Here is a 10,139-nt window from a genome sequence, read left to right on the forward strand (position 1 = left end):
AACAAAAAGAATAAAATTTTTTATTTATTTTATTTATTTTTTTTTCTTTTATTTTTTCTTAAACCAAACATAATGTTAATGTGCTTGCCTAACAATAATAAATAATGTAAATGTTTCGGGCCACCTAAAGTTGTCGTTGTCTCTTCCAAATTTAAAATTGTACGTAACCACACAATTATACAGCGTAAAAATATTGTATGTTTGCTCTAAAATATGAAGGCAGCAAGATTCCATAGTAGTAAGGGGCCACGTGGCATTGTCTGTGGAATTATTTGGGGCGCTGGTTGGACATACGTTAGATCCAGGAACAAAGTGATAAGGTGGGATCCTGGCCATGTGCTCCAATGTCACTAGCTTATATTGAGGGTTCCATTAATTTATTCACTTGTTCCACCTTTATTGTTGTGTCTATATATTTTGGGAAGTTCTATGGTGCTGACATTAAAATTTATTCTCACTTAATGAAATAAGGTGTCATTTTTTTTGTATTATGCTTGTTCTATAAAAGTATCTGTCTCAATAAAATGGTCACAGTTGATTCTAATACAGGCATAATCGGGATTTACAGATGATAGTATTTATTCTTTAGATAATGTTAGGAATACAAAAAAGACAGCCAGAATTTGCCTTATTTTTTATTTAGCATCCGTTAATTATCGCAATAATTAATAAATAATAAATAATATAAGTCATGACTATTTTTAATTGATTTTCTTTGGTTATCAAATATTTCCATTGTCCTTTGATGTACTTAACGATAAACTTAAAATTAGCCATAAACACATTAATGATTCGTTAAAAGAAATGTATTTGATAATGCTTTATATTATTTTAGTTTATCTCTTTGTAGACCTGACTTTGGATTATGATGAGATTTTCATGTAATTTAGGAATGGATTGTGTAGTAAAATTGTTAATCAGTTTAGTTTGGATTTGAGCAATAAAAAAATAATAGACCTCTATTACTAATAGGAAAAAAAAAAAAAAGAAAGTTTATGGCCAGTAAAAAAAATCCAAAGAAAAAAGTTTATGACCAAGAAATTTTTCGGATCATGTCATAAACTCATAATACTTAACCTTAAACAAAAATGTTGCCTTCCTTAAAAGATTAAATTAGAAGTTACACTAAATATAACAAAAGATATATCTTGTTATAGGAAAAAATATATATATGCTTACACACGCATCATGGTATATCGCTATCATTTTTATTAATTGTGTTTTGTAGAAGTTAGATCTTTTACTTTCATATAACACAAAAGAAAAAAAATATTGTGTTCCTATTGGTATACTTATGTCGATGTTGATTTTTTTTTGTGACTTTATGTCGATGTTGATTATTTTTCTTAGTCTTTGTTTTGTCGATTTTTAACAAATTGATGGTGGTTCGATTCTAATAGTTTGGGAGCAAAATCTACTCCTCTTTTACATGTACCAGTTTTTCTATAAGTGTATCAAAGATCCTCGAATTAGGTGGGCATTAAAAAGGGAATTGAGTTCGAAAAGTGTAAAAGACTGAAAAGCATAAAATAAAAATTTCGAAAGGAAAACTTGACTGAAAATTAAAATGATTTGCATTGAATTTTAAATAAAGCAATTAAAATGCCTTCGACTGGATCAAAGGACTCTTGACATGAAAATTAAAGGTACTGAAATGTAAATTGGGCAAGTAAGTAAAGGAGACTTTGAATGTAAATCTGACAATGAAATTAAAATATGCTTTGAAGAAAAATTGAACAAGAAAAGTAAAGTTGCAGGAATTGTAAAATTGAAAAGTAAAGGCAATGGAAGGAACCCTAAAGAAATTGAATTCGAATGCAGACTCAGAAATTCGCTGGGGATGTGAGTGTGCTTGAGTGTATTTCTGGAGAAAAGTTCCAACCCCGATTTCCTAAAACCTACTAATATTTATAACTCACTTCTATAACCAACCATTAATTGCATGATGCTGCCTTGTGCGCGATTTTCTGGATAACCGTTCCCACTCCTTTGTCCGTGAGCATTACCAACACATTCCTAACTCAGAGAAAGCATTCGAAATTCCCACTCATGTAACCGTTTGATTTTTCGTTCAAAAAATCGCTTGATTCTCCATTTCGAATAACTGTTCAATTTATCAAAGTGTCAAAATCGAGTCCGTGTCAAATATTTTTCACTTAAAACTTGCACGTGCATCTCTCGGCCTCTGCTTCCCTTCCAACACTTTATCAACATCTTGAATCAGCTTTAATCTTTCGAAAACAAATATTTCAATTAACACTCTTAAATATATTTTTGATATAAAATCGTCAAAGTTTCCTAATTTAAAATATAAAAATAGATTTTGAGGATAATATTTCTATCCATTTATAAAATAAATTTGACATAATTAGTTAAAATTTATAATCAAACTGGTTCGATATTATTAGAGAATGTTATAGATTTAATGTTAACATGTCAAATAAGATTGATTTGTATAATAACTAATTGGAGTAATTATTTTTATAATTTTAAAGATAAAAATTATTTATATGTGTTCTTTTAAAATAAACTATTTTGACTATAATCCACTAATAAATTAAATTACATCACTGTCTTTTGAAAAATGATAAAACAAAAATATCGACTAAAAAATAAAAGGCTAAAATATTAATTATAAGAATAATTGCATAATGATAACCTAGCTACTATATACATCTCTCTTAATATTAATGGATACTCACACTTGGATACCTAATAAATGGTGTTTCTAATAGTGACCTTCAGTGTATTGTGATATGTGGAGTTCAAAATTGTTCATAATTTATTAATAATAACAAAATATGAGAAAGATTCTTTTTTCTTACGTGTTTGTTATACAATTTTAAAATTTGATATTTAATTAATAAAAAAATTTAAATAGTTAATATTTAATTTAAAATATAAAAATAAATAAATTTTAAATATTACAAAAAAAAATTCAACATTAAATATCAGACACTAAAAAATTGATTTTTTTTATTATTTGGTCTTGTACTCCTAAAAAGGTTCACACATTCTTAAGTTTCCTTTTTCTTATTTTAGTAACAAAGGTCTATTTTTAATTAATTAATTTATTTGTTGCTCAAACTCAATCTAAATTGACTAACAAATTTACTGTGTATAGTGCACACCCACTCCTAATTTTAAATCGTGCGAAAGCCCCCGCTAGAATCCAAGACCAGGTCCACAAAAAAAATTTAAAATAATATAAAGCATTATAAAATATATTTCTTTAATGCACTGTTTGGTTTAAAGAAAATTGAGTGGAAAGAAAACGTAAGGATGAAAAATGGATGGATTGTGTGCATATTGGGGATCGGCTAAAGTATGGTTTCGGTTTCTTCTATATAATATATAATATTTCTGGACACTTAGGCTAGTGGACTATAGGATATAATTGAATTTGATTATTGATAATTGTGATGTATGATGATTTTGATGATTGTGATGATTATGGTGAATGATGATGTTGAATTATGAAGTTGGATGGTATAATGATGATTGTGTAGATTGATAATGAATTATGGTGTTTGTTGATGTTGAGATAGGATAAGTGATGCTTATGAGTAGTGAGATTATATTAAAGTTGTTGATATTGGAATTTTGATGTAGAAAGTGTGGAATTGTTGAGTTTATGGTGGATGAATTGATTGAGGTAGGTGTTGGATTGATTGAGTTATAATGGAAAGGTAAAGTATAGTAGTTGGTAGTACTTTATGGTGAAATTGAATAGGCTTTGAATTGGTTTGGTTGTGAATTTTGAAGGTTTGAGAACCTAGTAAACTTTTGGTAAAAACCAGTTTTTGGTGAACTTTGACGGATCGTATCTTGAGATACGATTTTTGAAATTGATTGAATTTTATATCAAATTAAAGATAATTCAAAGAGCTTTAAAACGGTATATATTTTGTGAAAATCAAAATTTTGTAGAAAAAGATTGATCATTGGAAGTTGGTGTTAAAAATCTGAATTCTGTGATTGTGCAGAATTTGTGATTTCTGGTTTGTGTGCGCACGCTCACTGTTGTGCGCATACTCTGAACAGGGGATATGTTTTGACTTGTGTGTATGCATACCCTTGTGCAATATCCTGTGAGATTTTGAAAATGTGCATATGTACATTCTGGTGCGCACGCACACACAGGGATATGCCTACTGTTGGGAGCGCTAGCACACTCTGGTGCGCACACACACCTTGCGAAATTTGCAAGCTGTGCATGCGCACGCACACGTTGGAAAGTGCATTCTATTGAGGGCGTTTGCACGTATCTATGCGTGCATTTAAAATGAAAACTTTTATCTTCTGTGCGTACGCACACCTCTATGCGTATGCACACTTTGTGAAATTTCTTCTGGGAGTGCGTACACACAACCCTATGCGTACGCACACTGCCCTATTTTTCAAAGAAAACCTTGTTTTTAGTTGTTTCACCTTTTTGGCAAGCTTGTAAAATTCTGTAACGCTTATCTACGATGCCTTAACTTGTTTTTAGGCTTTGGAACATAGAGAATACTATAAGTGGGTTTAACTAGATACTTTCTGGTAAAAGGTTAGAAGACGGAGACTTAGATTTCTGGAGTACTGAGGATGGATTAGTCGACTGACATTGGATTAGTCGAGTGAGATGACAGAGTACAGTAATGATATTTAAGGTATTGAGTTGTGGAGTTACGGATTGATGGTGTTTGAGACGAGTGTAGGACTCGAAGTGGAAATATGACTTTACTGAGTACTGAAAATGATTTATGAAAGCCACTGATATATTGTTTTATGATGAGACTGTTGAGTCGCTACGCACCTCGGTTAAGGGCTATGGCAGTCTCCCGCTTGTCGAGGTCGCAGGGCCAGCGTAAGGACAGTTGGTTTTTCCCGCTTACGTTGAGATGTGAGGGCTGGAGTGGTATCCCGCTCGCATTACCTTCTCTGCTGCATGAGTATGCAGAGCCTATATCTTTGGCATAGTAGACTCCCTGCTGCATGAGTGTGCGGATCCTATATCTCTGGCTTGGCAAAATTCTCTGCTGCATGAGTGTGCAGAGCCTATAGCTCTGGGCGTGGAAAGAAGGCTACATCCGGTAGGATGTATCGGGTTGGCATTTATGGACCGACAAGTGATATCACGAGCCAATAGAAAAGGCATTCATCATATGCATCTTCTACCTGTTTGTGTGCTTTGCTTAATATCTGTTATGCCTAAATGAATCACATGTTTACTTGCTAACTGTTCTAATTGGGGTACATGTTCTTTACTTGTGCTTTACTTGTCTGCATTACTTGTGTTTTCTACTGGGATTGAGGAGGTTCGGTAGGCGGTGGTGATGGGGTCGCACGGAGGCTTGGTTGGCAAAGGATGTGGGATACAATGGTGTGATTAGTACTAGTTAGAAATTCCTTAAGTGTAGATAACCCTATTTATTGTTTATGGTTTAAGTTATTTATTTTGCTAAGCTTGGATAACTATTTGGTATGAAGCTCTAGGATTGCCTCTAGCATTCCGGGGTCTTACATCTTACATTGCTGGACACTGTTACCATACTGAGAACCTTTGGTTCACATTTCATACTTTGTTGTTTTTTAGATGCAGTGCGTAACCCACCTCGGTGAGTTGCTTGATGGTGACAGAGCGGAGGGCCTTTATCATGTTTTGAAATCTTTTGCTTATTTTGAATTAGTTCTCTCACTTTTGTACTTATTTTTTCCCTAGAGGCTTATGATGAGTCGATATTTGATGGTATATTTTGACTCAAACTGGATGGGTTCTAGCACATGAACTCACACTTAAGCACCAAAATAGCATACTTTTGTGTTTTGTCCCTAATTTGATCCTAAATGTAAAAACATGCAGTTTTGTGCTTTAATAGAGCAATTTAATCCCACTTTTATGTCATTCGATGCCGCGATATAGTTTGTGAGTGATTTCAGGCCTTGGAGGCAAGAATGGAAGGATAAAAGTGGAAGAAAGCATGTACGAGGGAGAAAATATGAAGAAAACAAGGAAAAGCATACATAGCGAAGTGTGTGTGCGCACAGCCTTGCGTGCGCGCGCACAAGCGAGAAAATCCATGTGTGCATACGCACGCACCTGTGCATACGCACAGGTCAATTTTCAGCCGAGTGTGCTGACGCACACGTCTGTACGTCTGCACAGGTCCCTGCACGTGATTTCATTAATGAAACGCGTGCCTTGCGATTTCTGGGTGCTTTTGGGCCATTTTGGAAGGTTGAAAGGCTGAAATGGAAGGCTATATAAGGGGGATTCAACACACATTAACACACAAGCTTTTTATTAGGTTTTAGGGTAGTTTTTCTTAGTATTAGGAAGCTTCCATAGGAGTAGGAGTAGGAGTAGAGTAGCTTTGCTCTCTTAGGGTTTAATTTTCATTTCCATTGTAGCATTTTATAGAAGCTTTTCTCTTGGATTTTGCATCTCTAATTGTAAGTACTCCTTAATTCCTCTTTAATTACATTGTCTTTACTTTCATTTCCTTTGGTTCAAGCACTTTGTTTATAATTGCAATTTTGAGTTCTTGAAGTTTTGATTGATGAATCTCTTATTTCATGCTTTCTTTATGCTTGTTGGATGTTTATTGTTGATTTTGTGCATAGTTGGTTATTGCTTTCCATTTTCCTTTACAATTTCCCATGTTTTATTTTTATGCACGCAAGGTGTTTGTGAAAATGCCAACTTTAAGTTTTGAGTAGATTTTCCCACCTTGGCTTGAGGTTTGAGTTCCTATGATACTAGAGTCATAATGTCCGACATTTAGTGGTAATTCTTGGGTAGTTAGTTGACTCTTGTTTCCATTGACGCTAGCTTTTTATCAACTAGTTTGGTAAGTTAGCTAGGACTTATGGATTAAGGTTAATTATGCTTGCTTGACTTTCTCCTCAATGGTTGGGGTTGACTAGGCGAGATTGATTCATGATAATTACCATAGTTGTGGTTATGGCAATGATAGGATTCCTTGGACTCTCATTCCCAAGTCAAGGCTTCTTTTATGCATTTTCACTAGTTTGATCTCATTTCCCTTTAATTGCGTTAATCCCAATTTTGAGCATTCCTTAGTTCTTTTATTGCTTAAGTTCTTTTAATCTTTCAATTCTAGCTTGAAAACCCCCTTTTCTTCACAACTAAAAGAGAAACACTTCCAATTGCATCCTAGGGAGAACGACCCGAGGTTGAAAGACTCTCGGTTATATTTTGTTTTGAATTGGAATATTTGATTTGAGCATTACTTGATGGCTTGGAACTATACTTACAACGCCAATCTTATTTTGAGATCAAATTCCTAGTCGACGGAAATGTTCAGTTATCAAATTTGGCGCCGTTGCCGGGGATGCAATTGAGTGCTATCTTTAGGTTGTTGTGAATATGTCCATAGTATAAATATCTTACTTTTTGGTTATTTGGTTATTTTTGTTAATATTTAGGTGTTTGTTTTTCTTGTTTACCTATGCCTTTTGTTTTTATTTTCTGTTTTCTTTATGAGATATCACCCTTGTTGCTTGGAGCTTGATTGTGAGTATTTTGTAGGGTACGATGAGTTCAAGTTGGGATGGCTCCATGGAGTAGAAGAATCACTTAAGGGGGGAACCAATTGCGAATGAGCAACACTCATGGCAAACACCTCTTTCGTACTACAACAAGCCAAATCCTCCCCTATATGAGTACCAAATCCAAACATATGAGAGATACCCCATACACAACCCTTAACCACCAAACCTTCAAGCACCACCCTATACACCTCCATGGAATCAAAATGTCTATACACCTTGTTACTAACCATATGAACCACACCATTATACACCACCTCAATACCTTCATCCACATGACACACCTTCCAACTATACAACATTTTTTCCAACCTTTGGACCTTCTTTTCCACCTCAACATGAAGTTTTCCAACCCTTGACCCAAGAACAACAAGACCTTCAAGCATTCTTCCAAGAGCAAGAAGGGTTCCGAAGGACACAAGGGGAGTTCGTTGCTACCATAGCCGAAGCGGTGAACCGCTTGGCCTCACTACACTCAATCACTCAAGCCACCCCCTTGAGGAAGGGGGAGGAGCAACTAAGAAGTGTAGTAAGGAGGGAAACATGGAGTCTCAATTTGAAAAAGTGGAATTGAAGCTTGAGTCACAAGTAGAGGAAGGTAGAACTAGTGAACCAGAAGAGTTAAATGGAGAATTCGGGGAGTTTGATCAAGAAGTGGATTGCATCATCAATGATTTTTTGTCCACCTAGGTCAACCCCCTTAATGATCTTGAGGAGCCTTCCACTCTTGAGTTTGAGAGAGAAGGGGAAGAGCTAGAAAAGAGTGGTGAGGAAGAAGTGATCACCCATAAAGTGGAAGCAAGAGTGCAAGAGCTTGACAGGATAACTCCACCCCAAGGACAAACTGAGTGGGTAACAATATCCTCGATGAGCTTCATAGGCCCGCATCAAATTGCTCTTTTGGAAACAAATTACCAACTTAAGGTACTTCTTGGAGTGTTAAATGGTGAAGGATTGAATGTTGGTTGGTAATGGAGTTCAAGGAACAAGTGGTGCATGGTTCAATTTGGAGGAGTCCAAGATTCAAGAGGGTGCTTCAAAGGTGCTTGGGAAGGTTTTTCATCCAAGGACACAAGTGAAAATCAACAAGAGGGTGATAGAGAAACCAAAGTGTGGGATCCGGGCATACATGTCTATAATCAACAATTTTAGATCCCAAATTCTTGCTTGAGGGTGCTTAGGAGCTTAATGTCCTTTGTTTGGGATCCTGGAGGATTCTTGAAGAACAAACATGGGTGGCAACTCAAGGATGAGTGGAAGCATAAGCCACCATGACACAAGCTTCACTCAATAGTCCAACTTGAGGACTTAAAACCAAAGTGCTAGGTGGGAGACACCCCACTATGGTAATATCCTTTCAACCCTTCTTTCTTTTAGTTTTGTTTATTGAATTTTGTCTCTTTGATTAGCCTAGTTTGATTGCTTTCTAGGTTCAATTTAGTTATATTTCATGTTTGATCATGTGTTTTTAAAGAATGATGTATTTTGGGCTTGAAAAAGTTTGATTGATATCATGGTTGGTGCCTTAGAGGCTTTAAAAATGTTGCAGAAACAGAGTTCTGTGCGTGCGCACAGCCTCGTGCAGATGCACACTTCCCCTGTTTTTCACTTCCTGTACGGACGCACAGCAGTGTGCGCCCGCATACACGTTGTAGCACCCTCTGTTCGCAGCGCTCGCACCTTCCATGCATGAGCACCCCACCACATTTTCATTTTGCGCGTGCGCATGACTCTCTGTGCGTACGCTAACATGATCATTTCAAAAAAAAAAGGGAGAACACTTGTGCGAGCGCATACCTGTGTGCACCCGCACAGACCATGGAAATCTCTCTGGTCGCAGTGCATGCACGGGTTGTGCATGTGAACCCAATCCCTTTCCTCCTTCTGTACGAGCGCACACCTTCTTGTGCGTCCGCACAGGCTGCGATGCACCTTCTGTTCGCAGCGCCCGCATGTCTCTGTGCGTGCGCATACCCCCCTCTCTTTGTCCCGTGCATCCGCACACGACCTTGTGCGTCTGCACAGGTCTCTTCTCTCTTCTCTATTTCTTTCTCTCTTGTTCTTTTGTTTCTTTCTTTTATTTCTTCTTTGTTCTCTTCTCTGGCAAAACTCCGTCACCATGAACCTCGCAGTGGCTAACACAAGTGCCACTGTTGCCTATCCCTTTCTTTTCCATCTTTCGTCTTTTCAATTTTGTTGTTTTAATCTTTCTCTTTATGCTTAGTTACTTTCTTAAATTTTGTTTTCTTTATTTGATTTTAGTTATTTAGCTTAATTTTTGCTTAAGTGCTTGTTTGTTGCATTGCAAGTATTCAAAATTTTCACTTATGGGTTGTTGATGCTTGTACTTTTGGCTTGACTTTGTTGAATTTGTGCACCGCATTCCATGTATTTGACATAACGCCTACATGAACTTTTTTTTAATGCATGTGTTGTCGCGACCATATGTGTTGGACCTTGTTTGGCATTCTAATTAAGAATTGTGCACCATTGAATGGTTATATTTTCAATAATGTACTTATTGTTTAATGCTTTGAGTTGCTAGCACCAAATTGACTTAGAATTGACTTTTTGTCTCTTAATTG

The sequence above is a fragment of the Arachis ipaensis genome, chromosome B09, assembly GCF_000816755.2.
Source record: "Arachis ipaensis cultivar K30076 chromosome B09, Araip1.1, whole genome shotgun sequence".
Classification (NCBI taxonomy): domain Eukaryota; kingdom Viridiplantae; phylum Streptophyta; class Magnoliopsida; order Fabales; family Fabaceae; genus Arachis; species Arachis ipaensis.